Source organism: Molossus molossus, unplaced genomic scaffold (genome assembly GCF_014108415.1).
Source record: "Molossus molossus isolate mMolMol1 unplaced genomic scaffold, mMolMol1.p scaffold_m16_p_14, whole genome shotgun sequence".
NCBI lineage: Eukaryota > Metazoa > Chordata > Mammalia > Chiroptera > Molossidae > Molossus > Molossus molossus.
In genome coordinates, this window is record NW_023425349.1 from 69,467,562 (window position 1) to 69,482,081 (window position 14,520).

Here is a 14,520-nt window from a genome sequence, read left to right on the forward strand (position 1 = left end):
CTCTAGCCGGATGCCCTCCAAAGAGATTCATTCTGTGGCCATAGTTGGAGAATGGAAGACAATAATATTTAAATGAAAATTATCATCGTTCCCATTGGCCACTCTGCCGTTCATCTAGATTCAGAATAGCTTTATATAGACCAAAATATCCTGTTTCTAAAGCCATGCTGTGTCTTTACAGAAAATAGCATAAACAGTGGAAGATAACAACTATAGTATAGATTTTATGGTGCCTTAATTAAAGGAAGCCTCACGGAAGCCAATATTTTGAGTCATTATTTTGTTTGGTGCCCTGGTTTTATGCTATGGGGTAATACACCAGTGTAAGTTTGGGGTACTTTTGAAAAGTTAGAGAGCATGCTTCAGAAAGGGGAACTGGGATAAGAGGCCATCAGAACACTACAACTGCATGGGCATTTTCCCACAGTTCAGTTTTAGCAAATAGTAAATATGTTGAGAATATGGAAATTCTCCCCCTTAGAACAATCATGTTTGCATATTCCTTGCAAAGGCTTTGAATACCCACAGCACACGCATATCTCCATATGAAGATCACACTGTGCATTGATTTTTATGGTAAAAGAGCCACATATAATAACCTGCTGTGTGTGTGTGTGTGTGTGTGTGTGTGTGTGTACAAAGGGTGGGACAAAAGTAGATTTAAGTTGTTCATATGGAAAATAATACAATTAATAAATAATAATCCAAGAATAAATTCTGTTTTGCATACTCACAACTATAAACACACTTTTGCTCCACACTGTATATTTTTAACCCAGTTCATCATCAGCTCAGAGATGCTTTTACATCTTTAATTTCCATTTGATTTTACACCTGGAAAATGAGGTACAGCTTTACCTGTCTAAATGAGGTTGTGTACCTATGTGATGGAGATATGAATGGGGAGAAAAGAGGAATTAATTTACTGAAACTGTTATTTGAGCAACTTTCAGGAAAGCCATTGCCTCTTAGATAAGTACTAGCTTAAAACTTGTATGACTGAAATAGCTCTTATGTAAATATATTTGTTTATCTAGCCACCCCAGAAATGAAATCTTAAAATTTTCAGCTCCAGGTGCTATTCATTTACTGTATCTAAACTCGGTGTTCATTGCATGCGGTTCTTCAAATAAAGGAGACCAAAGGTTGATGCTAATGTCCCAAATACACCTCAGGCACATGTACCTCTCCTTGTCAGTTATTAGTCTGTCAACTCAGGCTGGCATATTGTGCCACAAACCCAGAATCCAGAGAACAGAGCTATCACCCCATTTTATCTCACTGTTTCTGGTTCTCAGTTTTACTACTAGTTTGTAATATTCCCCTCCCTTTATAATAATGGAACCAGAACTAATTAGAATGTAGGATTCCATCATGTTTTAGAAAAGAATTATTGTATACAAAACTGAAATGATTACTGATGAGCAAATAAGAAAAATGTTTGCACATTTATGCAAAACCAACCACATTTGCTCCACAAAGATACATGTGAGTTTTTAGGCTTCATAAAATGTCTCCCTTTTATTACTGATTCAAACATGGAGATAAGCACAAAATAGAATGTTGTGTTTCACCTGTTTCGTTAATGCTACAATTTTCTCTGTTTACACAATTCATAGGGGATGGAGTATATGGATATTATCTATATGCCCGATTGATTAGGATTGTATTGCATCACTTCCTGTGGATCTCTGAAATCTATACTATATTGAAAACTGTTTAATCCATCAAGTTAAAATTACTGTTCTTTGTAAAGTAAACTTTGGGAAAGAGAAATTTAATATGGAACCTGATAGCCTCCCTCTTATTAACATTATGATTTCTTTCAGTGTTTTACTGCTTGCTTATAAATACATTTTTTGTTAAAAAAGAATAGTGCATTCATAGTCACGATTGTATACAGGTACAAGTTGTTCACTTTTCTCAAACATTTGGAAGAAATACAAACAAAAACCATATGTTTTAAATATTCCACAGCATATCTTTCTCCCATTTGCTCATATGTTCAAGAGTTTTTTTTCCAGTTGGTACTGTTCCCAAGGAGTACCACTTACCCTCCAGTTTTATGACAAGAGTCCATATATATATATATATATATATATATATATATATATATATATATATTCATAAATGCATTTTTCACTTAGAGGTAATTTTTTAAATAACCAAACATTAAACTCCTAATATACATTTTCTTAATCTTCAGAGCAGCCATGTATGAAGGTCCCAAAGTCTCCTCAGTAACGTATAAGATGCTAGACAAACTCGAAAGGGCGTCTAGTCCATTCTCCTTCTTCAGACCAAAGTTTTCTTCAGATGATCCAAATAGATGAGAATACAGCTGGTTTCTTAAAAGCAAAGATTTTTAAACATTTTTAGGCATGGACCCAGTCTTCTTCCCAGAAAAAAAAATTTTTTCATGTGTATACATATACCCACAAAATTTTACATTGAACTTGGCAAGAATCACCAAATCCATCCATGTGCAAGGGTTTCCAAGACCTTAAGTTAATAGCCCCTATTTTAAAGTTTAAAGGACATCCAAAATGCTTACTAGATAACTCACTCTGTTTTGAATACTTTATAATCCAAACATTCTTATCTTTAACTAAAGACCCTCCCATTTCAATGTATTCTCTTCATGGAGGTCATAAAGAACAGTTAGTCACCATTACCTTTCATATTCTTGAAGGCCATATTAAGCCACGCCTTGGATGTGTCCTTACCAAGATAAATAATCCTCGCTAAGTAATTCCAGTTTGGCTATACCTTTTCTCAGAGGCCCCATTATTCAATTCTTAATCATCTTTGTTGACTTCCTCTGAATAGTCTTCAAGTTTCCCATAGTCCTCTGAGATTATTGAGTCTATAATTATTCCTTAGACTGTAGTAAAGGTCTACCAAAGTGGCCTTCGTGCTTAAAAGTCTTGTGTAACCCAGTATCCTACCCTTTTCTTGCCATGTTGAAAATCCTGAGCTAACAAGTTGCTGCTAATTTATCATTGGTACTCTTGAATGCTTGGTATAACGGGTGGGGAACCTTTTTTCTGCCAAGGACCATTTGGATATTTATAACATAATTTGAGGGTCATACAAAATCATCAACTTAAAAATTAGTCTGCTATATTTGGTCAGGCTAATTTGGTGAGGCGTGTCATGTTAGCTGGTATTGATTTTGAGGGCCTTATACAGCCCGAGGGCCAGACGTTCTCCACCCCTGGTTCCTTTTGGGATGCGTGGTATCTCAAGGTGGCGATCTGCACCACTTAGACATGCCACTTCCAGACCTCCAGGTCATTATTTACAGCCCATGTGACAGGAAGTGGAGGCCCTTTCCTTAGTGCCTAATGGATCCATTTAAAACAAACTTTGACTCACCTGGATTCCTTTTTTTTTTTTCAGTTAATATATCTCTATTTCGTTTTCTTTCCAAGTTAGGAGATTTTTTTTTTTAATGTCTAAGTAAATACCAATTCTCATGCCTACTTGCTTTTTGAAAATTTTTAAATATTTTTATTGAATGTATTGGGGTTACATTGGGTAACAATTATATAGGTTTCACGTATACAATTTTATAGTACATCATCTGTGTATTGTATTGTGTGTTCACCACAGTCAAGTTTCCTTCTGTCACCATTTATCCCCCCTTTACCTTCTCTTCCTCCCCCTATCCTCCTATTTCTCTACCAATCTTACTTTTGTGGTAGCATGGACCTGGGGAGTATCATGCTAAGTGAAATAAGCCTGTCCGAGAAAGACAAATACCCTATGATTTCACTTATATGTGGAATCTAATGAACAAGATAAACAAACAAAAAAATAGAACGGACTCACAGATACAGAGAACTGTGGGGTGAAGGGGGGGCACTGGGGGCTTGGTGAAATAAGTGAAAGGATTCAGCAAAGAAAAAAACACTCCTAGACACAGAAAACACTTACTTGCTTTAATCTCCCTGGAAACTCTGGTTACTTTCTTCTTGTTTTTTGAGATATTGGTTCAAAGGTCACCCCTCAGTGATCACCCCAATCTCATTTTGTACCTCAACCCCCCCCCCACGAAGTCACTCCTGTTTCTCTTTGTCATAACACTTACTACTATCTGAAATCACTCTTTCATTTATCTGTTTAATTTTTGTTCATACCTTCCCCCTGACTAGATAGAGGACCACAAAGTCAGAGAGCTTACCTACCTGTATCATTCATTTCTGTAGCATTTAGAACAATAGTTCCTGACACATACCAGCCACTCAGTAAACGTATGTATTTTTGTGTGTGTCTCATCTTCCATTTGTCAGATTACAAAATCTTTAGACTCCATGTCCTTATGAAAAACTTTATTTTTCTATGCATTTTATATCCATAATTACTTTTATGTTACAGTGCTGTTGACTGTCTAGTTATTGAACTAACTTTGAGGTTTTACTTTTAAAAACACCAAACTAACTTTTTTGATAAATAAAAGGAGATGGAAATTCTGACTCATCAGTTAAAGTAAAATCAAAATCTGGGGAGGGGAAGGTAATTTTTATAGATATATGCCAAGAAGAAGAGAGGATTTTTTTAATTGATTTTAGAGAGAGAAGAAGGGATATAGAGAGAGAGATGGAAACATTAATGAGAGAAAACATCGACTGGCCGCCTCCTGCATGTCCTCTATTGGGGATTTGGCCCACAACCTGGGCATGTGCCCTGACCGGGAATCAAACCAGCAACCTCTTGGTGCCTTGGTCGATGCTCAACCACTGAGCCACACCAGCCGGGCAAAGAGAGGAATTTTTATATAAGGTGTTTTCGCTTCTAGAATATCTCCCTCTGTCCTCCAGAAGCCACTGTGGGTTCTGAGAAATCCCTTACACAGAACTGAAGACAGGATTAAGACAGAAATCCTTTAGACAGGATGCCAAAGGAGAAAGAGTTGGAGAAAGCTACAGTGCCTTTCCTTTCTTCTCAGGACAGGGAAAGAATTCCTAATTGCACTTTACTGTGTGCATATAATGCTTCAAAAAAAATTTTTTTTTAAATCCCTTGGCTGGCCTATATTCTGTCTTAGCTCAGGCACATCACAATTAGGTGTAGTTGACATCTACTCTCCATCAGGGCAGAACAAGGGATGTGCCCGGTGTCTCCAATCAGAGCTGTTAGAAGGAAGAGCTTGGGCTCAGGGATCTTGACTTCTGATTGTCAAAATCAGCAGGTGAGCTTGGTGCTGCTTCCCTTTGAACCCTTCCATTCACACCCTACCTCTTTTCTGCAATTGTATAGGATGCCCATGAGATCTTCGATAGTTCATAGAAATAATTATAATGTTTGAAGGGATTTTGAAAGGCTGTTTGCATTGAAACCGATAGTTTTCTAACTTTTTTTAATGTGTCCCACAGGAAGAAATACATTTTTCTTGGTGACCTAGTATGCATACACCTACATGGAGATAAACACTCCTGAAATAAACCTTTTGTCAAACAGTATTTACTCTTACTACATGAAACACACTCAAAATTTTCTTTTTTTTTTTTTATTTTTTTATTTTTTTATTTTTTTTATCCTCACCCGAGGATATTTTTCCATTTTTTGTACAGATAGAGTGGGAGGGAGAGAGAGGAAGGAGAGAGAGAGAGAAACATCGACGTGAAGGGACACATCGAGTGGCTGCCACCCACATGACCAACCAGGGCCGGGGACAAACTGCAACCGAAGTACGTGCCCCTAGCGGGAACCGAACCCGGGTCTCTCCGGACCACAGGCCGACACTCTAACCGCTGAGCCAAACTGGCCAGGGCCAAAATTTTCTATTCTACTGTGAACTCTTTCCTTTTTTTCCCTTTTGTTTTTAATGTTGGTTGTTACACACTAAATTGATTTCACGACCTATTAGTGGATGACTCCCCACAGTCGAAGAATAATGCTTTAACCATTTCACAGAACGGTGAGTGTGAGATCTGAGCACTATACCTCGTTCTACCCTAACCTTCCACATTTGGTGTCTTCTCTTATTGGGGCGCCAATCCCCAAACTCAATTGTGAGTCATGATAGACTCTTCATGGCTTGTTTCATAAGGTTTCCAGAACATTATTAAAAGAAAAAGACCTGATCGAGGCTTAATTCACTGTGAACAACATTTGAGCCAGAATATGCGGAATCAGTGAGATGTGTTTGTCCAGTGACGATGAAAATTCTGAGTGAGTTACAAAGACACTACTTCCCCATGGATAGGTTTTTGTGTTTTTTTTAAAGCCAGGGTCATAAAATTTTAGAGCCAGAAGAAACTAGCAAATATAGTTCAGCTCTTTGATTTGATGACAGAAATATCCCCATGCACATTCTGAGGGGTTCAGAACATGAGTCTTGTTCCCTTATCAACAATATTTTAAAAAACAGTATATGCTGCCATGAACAGATATATTTTAAACAAATACAACTTTTATGTTTTAAGAAATAGCACAGGACTAAAGATTTTTAGTGTTATCAAAAATACTGGAAACATTATTTCTAATATTTAAAAGGGGGGAATGTTAGTATTTTAGCTCTATTTTTTATATTTATTTGTTTGTTTATTTTTATCCTCACCCGAGGACATTTTTGCATTTATCTTTCAGATAGAGTGGGAGGGGGAGAGGGAGGAAGAGAGAGAGAGAGAAACATTGATGTGAGAGAGACACATTGGGTGGTTGCCACCCACATGACCCCAACTGGGGCCGGGGACAAACTGCAACCGAGGTACGTGCCCTTAGCGGGAACCGAACCAAGGCTCTCTGGTCCGCAGGCCGATGCTCTAACTGCTGAGCCAAACCGGCCAGGGCAGTTAGCTCTATTTTTTAGAAGTGGATATAATAATTGAGTTGTAGAAGCCTGATGCTTCCCACACATCTGCTTGAGAAAATACTTCTATAGGCATGGATTTTCCATTATTTAGACATTCAACAAATATAATTTGAGACCCTGGTATTTGCTCTCAAGCAGCTTGTATTATAGTAAAATATAAAATGCTTGTTTTTATATTACAAATTATGTTATTCAGGAAATAATACATCATAAACAGTGTGTATTTCATGGTCAGACTTATGGATGTTTTATTAGACACAGTTGATATACCAGTCTGGATCCTACTTTCTGGACAGGGATCTAGACCTTTTCATTTCAAGTCCTCTGTTGTACTCAGAACCCTATCTCACTAGTTACTTTATTCATTAATTCCATAAATATTTTTTGAATACCTTAGGTTTATCAAGCACTATTCTAGATACTGGAGTTATAGAAGTGACCAGGAAAAACCAACACTCTGTACTGGGGAAATTATTTATACCAAAGGGGGCCCTCATGAGTAGAGAATGCTCTGCCCACTGGCTTAATCAGATCCTTTGAGAAAGTTTTGAACTATGTCAAATTTTACAAATATCGATGCCTAAATCTCTAACGACACTATGAAGATGAGTGTTTAACAAGTGGGATTTATTAGGTTATTTAAAAGTGAGCACATTAGCCTAGATTGCTGGGTGTTTCAAAGAGCAATCTCTAAATGTGATTCTTCCCATTCGAATTTAACCACCACAATAATGATGTTATTAACCAACCATAATTGACAAAGACAGAGGGAGGGAAAAGAGGGGTAGAAGGAATGTGGGAGGAAGGCAGGCTGCAGGGGAGGAAGATAGAATAAAGAAACAAGCAGCCCTGGCCAGTTTGGCTCAGCGGTTAGAGCGTCGGCCTGCGGTCCTGAGAGACCTGGGTTCGGTTCCTGCTAAGGGCGCGTACCTCGGTTGCAGTTTGTCCCCAGCCCTGGTCAGTTGTGCGGGTGGCAGCCACTCGATGTGTTCCTTTCACATCGATGTTTCTCTCTCTCTCTCTGTTCCTCTCTCTCCCTCCCACTATACCTGAACAAAAAATGGAAAAATGTCCTCGGGTGAGGATAAAAAAAAAAAAGAAACAAGCAAGTTTAAAATTCAAGATTTACCAATAATATGTTCAGTGTCATGGCTAGACAGAGTAATGACAAAACCTATGGTACTCCCAACTCGGGTAGAGTTGAATCTAGCAGACGTGGAAAAACTGTTGGCACTCTGCTTCCAGAATCGCATTGTCTTGATGTTCTGACTCAAGCCTTAAGCATGACATTTCATGATGGGCTAAGCTGTGGAGCAACCACACCCTTTTCTTGGAAAAAGTATATATCATATTACATTACTAAGGAGAAGAACCATGGAAAGTTTTAAAAATAATAAATAAACACTATATCTTATTTATAAATCTTGTCAAGGTCTTCAAGGACTTGCCTGGCTCTCGGACGGACCCCGTCTGTGTGCTGTGTGAGCTGCGCAGGCAGAGCGACTGCTTGAACAGCAAGCTCCTTTTCCGTCTCAGCTTCTTCAGCCCTAACCATGGGGGACTCTCCTCTTTAGCAGTAAACGTAGGTCCAGGTTTTATGGCTGGACAGAGTCCAGGGCACTCAAAGTGAAGCAGACGGTTGTGAAGAATTATTGATGGCAGATTTTGTGATGCCCGTGTTGTACTCTGATTTAATGGGGGAAAACCGAAATGTAAAGCAGAGTGAATTCAATTTCTAAATTTTACTAGGTGTACATACAGGTTTTTACACTGGGATACTGTGGCTGCCCCCAGCTTCTTTTCATGGACTTCATTGTTTGTAAAGGTGAGTTGTTTCTTGAACAGACCCATGGAAAGACAACATTGGGTCGTTCTCAAGAAGTCTTCAAGCTAACACTTTTGAAGTCCACCAAACAAACCGATTCTGTGACACACAGAGTGTATAACATCTCTGTCTATGATGAGCAAACTCACATTTCAACAGAAATCACCCCTCCAAAAGACGAGAAAAAATTATAGAATCCTTAAGCAAATGACGCCACAGATTACTTTTGCTGGTTGTTTATAAAATCATTATATTGGCCTGTGGTAACACTGGCCATTTAAGAGCATCAAAACACTGTCATTTTGCAAGGAAAATTAAATATATGTGTTCAATCTAATTTTAATGCATGTAACTTTTAAAGCAAATCTCTATTATTTTTTACCTTATCTTCAAAGAGAATATTGTGAATCTAAGAATGCACAATTAGAGAATAATCAATATAAATCTTAGTTAAGAAACATAACAGACAAATATCAGTATTAAATTTTATTATGTATCAGATTTTAACATATATCCAAATACATTGTTGTTGATAAAAATATTTTACATGCATCATCTTTTTCTCTTTACTTTGGTAAGCAAATTATATCATTATGGTTCTTAAATCATTATATATAGACATGTCAAGTACAACACTTTTGTTCATATATGAAGTATATGTAGGCGAATTTCCCTTGCATTTTTACTTAATCTACCCAACCTCATTTATTATTAAACTGGTATCTCAGAATAAAATTTAAAGAAGAAGTTAAATTCCATACTTACAAAGCAATAAACCACTCACCCTTACCTATAGAACACAGACCTTTGGAATGAAAGAAGGGAGAAACAGAACAACATGCTGAACCAATCATGGTTTTTGAGAAAACAGGCAGGAAAGGGAATTAGATATGAGGAAATAACATTTGACTTCCTTGGTCTATTGATTAACAGTTGGAAAATAAATATAAATATTACTTGTAAATATATATATGCATACATACATAAAGTCTGTGTATGTGTTTAAGGTATACATAATATAAATTATGTACATGTGTATGTATGTGTATAAAGTATTTAAAAAATAGCAAAATGACTGTTATCTATTACCCAACATAACAAATTGACTGTTACCAATGCCTTTGAAGAATTCTGTTTAGAAATTAACTTATTCATTCAACAAATATTTTTTAGCATGCACTATGTGCGTGGGTCCTGTGCTGGATACGGGATGCAGTGGTAACAAAACTGTAGTAGTTCTTGCCCTTAAAGAGCTCACTGTAATGAGAGAGAGACATTGAAGATGTAATCACACAAATGCATGTAAATACAAACACAAATGATTTGTAACTATGAACGATGATCGGTTCTGTGCAAGAAGGCAGTGAAAACCAACCAAAGGAAAGGCCAGTTTAGATTGACAGGTCTTGGAAGCCCTCTCTGAGGAACTGCTAAGATGAGAAATGAGAACTGTTGGAGTCGCACCCAGACAGCAGGGAGAGCAAGTGCAAAGGCCCAGCGCATTCACATTTCAGTTGAGAGAAGGACGTCCAGTTTACCTACGTGAAAACGTAATCCAGAGAAATACTTCTCTAATACTTGCTTTCCTTTTGAGTGAGGGTGGCATTGTTGACATAACGTCGTAAAACCTGTGCTTGCTGGATTTATTTTTAACTTGTAAGTAATGTAGTAATCAGCCCTGCCAATGTGGTTCAGTGGTTGAGCATAGACCCATGCACCAAGAGGTCACCAGTTCGATTCCTAGTCAGGGCATATGCCCAGGTTGTGGGCCTGATCCCAGGTGCAGGGCATGTAGGAGGCAGCCAATTGATGTTCTCTCTCATCAATATTTCTATCTTGCTCGCTCTCTCCCTTCCTTTCTCTCTAAAATTCAATAAAGAAAAAAAATTTAAAGAAAAAGAAACTTAGTAGTCAGACATGGCAGTGTATGCATTATCATACTGAGTCCCAAAGTTATTTGGCACAAGGATTACGAGTTCACATCGGGGGGTTTCATTGGGACTGCTTTTACACAGGTAAATTCTTTTTTATTTCATTTTTTCCCTTCCTTAAAATGTTGTATTGTAATAAATACACTGCACATAAAATTTTACTGTTTCAACTATTTTAAGTGTACAGTTCTATGGCATCAAGCACTTTCAAATTATTATGCAACATCACCACCATCCACCTCCAGAATTTTTAAAAATTCCCCAGCTAAAACTCTGTACACATTAAACATTCATTCCTCACTCCTCCTCTGCCCCTAGCTCCTGGCAACCACCATTCTACTTTGTCTCTATGAATTTGACTGCTCTTGGTACCTTATATAAGTGGATTCGTACATGTCTTCAAGGTTCATGCATGATGTAGCATGTGTCAGAATTTCCCTCCTTTTTAAGGCTGAAAAATATTGCATTGTGTGTAAATACCATATTTCATTTATCCATTCATCTGTCAACAGACACTTGGTTGCTTCTAGGTTTTGGTTTTTGTGAGTAATGCTACTGTGAACAGGGGTATCCAAGTATCTGAGTTTCTGCTTTCATTTCTTGGTATATATCCAGAAGTGGAATTGCAGGATCCTATGGTAATTCTGTGTTTAATTTTTAAGGAATCAAGCTTGTGCTTTTTTTCTCTCTCTCTTTTTTATTTTGTTAATCCTCACCTGAGGATTCTTAGAGAGTGAGAGGAAGAGCTTGGAAAGGAGGGGGCGGGGAGAGAGAGAGAGAGGGAGATCGATGTGAGAGAGACACATCAATCAGTTGCCTCCTGCATGCACCCCGAGCACGGGAGATAGAACCTGCAACCCAGGTACATGCCCTTGACTGGGAAGCGAACTCTGCAGTCCGCTGGCCAATGCTCTAACCACTGAACCACACCAGCCAGGGCAAGCTTGTGCTTTTTTATTTTTATATTTTTCAATCCTCACCTGAGAATATTTTTCTATTCATCTTCAGATAGAGTGGGAGGGAGAGAAAGGGAGAGAGAAAAACATCGACATGAGAGGGACACAATGACTGGTTGCCTCCCACAGGACTCTGACCAGGGCCGAGGCGAACCACAACCGAGGTCCATGTCCTTGGCCGGAATAGAACCCATGACTCATCGGTCCGTGAGCCGGCACTCTACCACGGAGCCAAACCAGCCAGGGAAAGCTTGTGCTTTTCAAATTCATACTTTCAACAAATGTTATATGCCCGGTGGCCATGTGAAAAGTTGGGAATGAACAGGCAAGATACAAACACCACCTTCAAGGCTTCCAGTCTAGTGTTGGAGTAGTTTGTTGTTCTTTTTTTTTTTTTTATGGTAGTAATGATTTATACTTGATTCATTAACTCCCTTTCTTAGCCTTTTTTGAGATAGTAGTATATTTATATAGTGTATGGCAAGAGCGCCCTCATGACCTCAAGCTTTAGTAACTTGAGGTTCTCAGTAACTGAGTCAATTAGAATCAGATGGAAACCGTACAGTCCTGTAAATCAGGTGACTCAGGACATCGTCAACCCCTCCCCCCATGTACATCATCTGTAATAGTAGCTTGAAAAGAAAATCATTGCAGCTAAATTAGAAATTTGATTAATGGAACCTATACAAATGAAATTCCAGGATTATTGTATGTTCTCATTCTAATCACAAGGAGGAAAGGGCGAAGCAGGATATGTCCTTTTCTTTAAAGACATTACTTGGAATTGCACATGTACCTTCACTTAAGTCTATTTAAGGAGAACTTTGTCACATGGTCATCACACATAGCTGCAAGAGAGGCTAGAAAAGGTCTTTCTTCTGGGTGACCATGTATGTTTGTTACCAAAGCAAAATAAGAATGATAGGTATTGGGAAACAATTAACATTTCTGCTACAGGTATGTTGTTTAAACGTTTTTTCCTTAAAATGCAGGCATGGGTTTAAAAACCAAGCTGTTGAGAACAAAAGTAAATGCAAATGATTATAGTAAACATTCTGCATAAAAGGCCATCCTGAGGCTGACAAGACCATGACTATCTCAGTCCCAGTGATAGAAAAGTGATGGGGCACAGAGGGAGAGATGGGCAGGTGCAGAGGGAAGATCTGTAACCAAACTCTGAAACCAAACGCTAGGCCTGTGTGACCATTTGGACAGATACACCTCTCTAAAGAAGACCATGAGAAAACCATCACACAATCACGTGCCTTGAACCTTCCTGCCTATTTATCTTGCATAACGGAGACATGCTTCCACTGGTATTTTTTCTAGAAGTATGCTCAGGTGACACACAGTGACCTTAGCTTGCTGGACTGAAATGCAAGAAACCCATGCCCCATCCAGCTGCTCCCAGAGGCTTTTGTGATAGGCTCTGACTCGCATCACATCTGAGGGCCAGGGCTTCTTCCCGTTATCCTTGGAACCCTGTACTTTCTATAACTACTAGTTTCTGTGCTATGGAACCAACATTGGATTTTTACTTCCAGGAAATGCACATGTAAAATATATAGATCTCTGGATTCTTTTACTTAGTTCTGCCAATTGTACCCTATATTTCCCCTCAGGATACTTGCATATTGGTAATGTTTTTGTTGTTGTTGACTTGTATTTAATTCTTCATTTTTTTTATTCAATATAATTTTTCCCTTTACCATACTTAACCATTGCTAAATTTCTTCATGAAAGTCTTTTCAGAAGAAAAGCCCACCACATTTTCAAGTAAGAATGAAAAATATCCAGTTTTACCTACAAACCCTATGTCCTGTTATGAAATCTAACCTGCCCCCCACCACAAGGAAAAACTATGCTATAAATTGTTTTAGTTATAGGTTCTTTTTCACGATTTTATTATTTGACTTTTTAACTTTGACAGTATTTATAATTGTGATATGAGATAAACTTTTTAACTTAACAGGGAAACCATTTATTCATTTGGTGTTAGCAAATATAACCAGCATGTAACAGGCATAAAATTGCAGGCTCATAATGATCTACTTTATTTTAGAGGAAGAGAATTCTGATTTTCCGTGGTATAATTGCTATTTTGAAATTCAAATTTTATTTCCATTTTGCCTTAGTTTCCAAAGGCCCTGTTTTCTTTTGTAATTCTCCTGCTTGCTTTTTTATTTTCTCTTGCTTTCTTCCTGCTACCATATCTGAGAACATAGCATATGTTCATTAGCTCATATGTTAATTTAATAACTATTTATCTAATGTCAATTACGTAAAGGCTTTTTGATGGAATTGACATTAGGGCTACACTTTAAAGGTTAAAACAGACATTAGCAAGGCAGAAATGGGAGGAGGACTTTTCGGCAGAAGGGGCAGGATGAACAAGTAATGGCAGTGGGAGGATCGGAGTTTGGGCAATATCAGGTATTTCAATTGGGCTGGAGCACGACTTTCTATTCTCCTGGGACTAGAAGCAGATCGGGGAGCTCCTTGAATGCCAAGCTGAGGAATTTGGCTTTTGCATTTTAATCCCATTCTCTCTGTATTGTCTATAAATCTGTTAACACCCCTTCACCTTATTGTCTGGCTCTGGTATAATTATTTTATCTGTAGAGGATGATGTCATGGAAATAGTACTGAACTAAGAATCAAGTCCCTTGGATTTATATATTACATTTGGGTTTAATATCTGAATATTGCAACCATAATTCAAACCTCAGCAATTAATTTGGTGTCTCTCCATGTCAAAAGGCTACCAGAGGCAGCTTATCTGTTGCCAGAATTCTCTACGTATTGTGCCTTGCACACAGTAGGTGCTCTGTAAGTGTTTGCTGAATAAAATTCAATAGCAAACTTCTGAGATCTGTGACATAACCCCTGCAATGTCGAAAGAGGGAGACGGCTCTCTGATCTGAGGCTGGTGAAAAATTCTATCCTCCCAATGCAATTCAGTGTTCTTTGTTTGTTTGTTTGCTTTTT

General features: G+C 38.1%; 1 protein-coding gene across 1 annotated transcript in view; it reads left to right on the forward strand.

Moving 5' to 3' along the window:
* The window catches only part of ADAMTSL1 (ADAMTS like 1), a 696,807-nt gene that overhangs the window by 271,114 nt on the left and 411,173 nt on the right, over positions 1-14,520 (forward strand). The gene's annotated exons all lie outside the window — the stretch shown is intronic.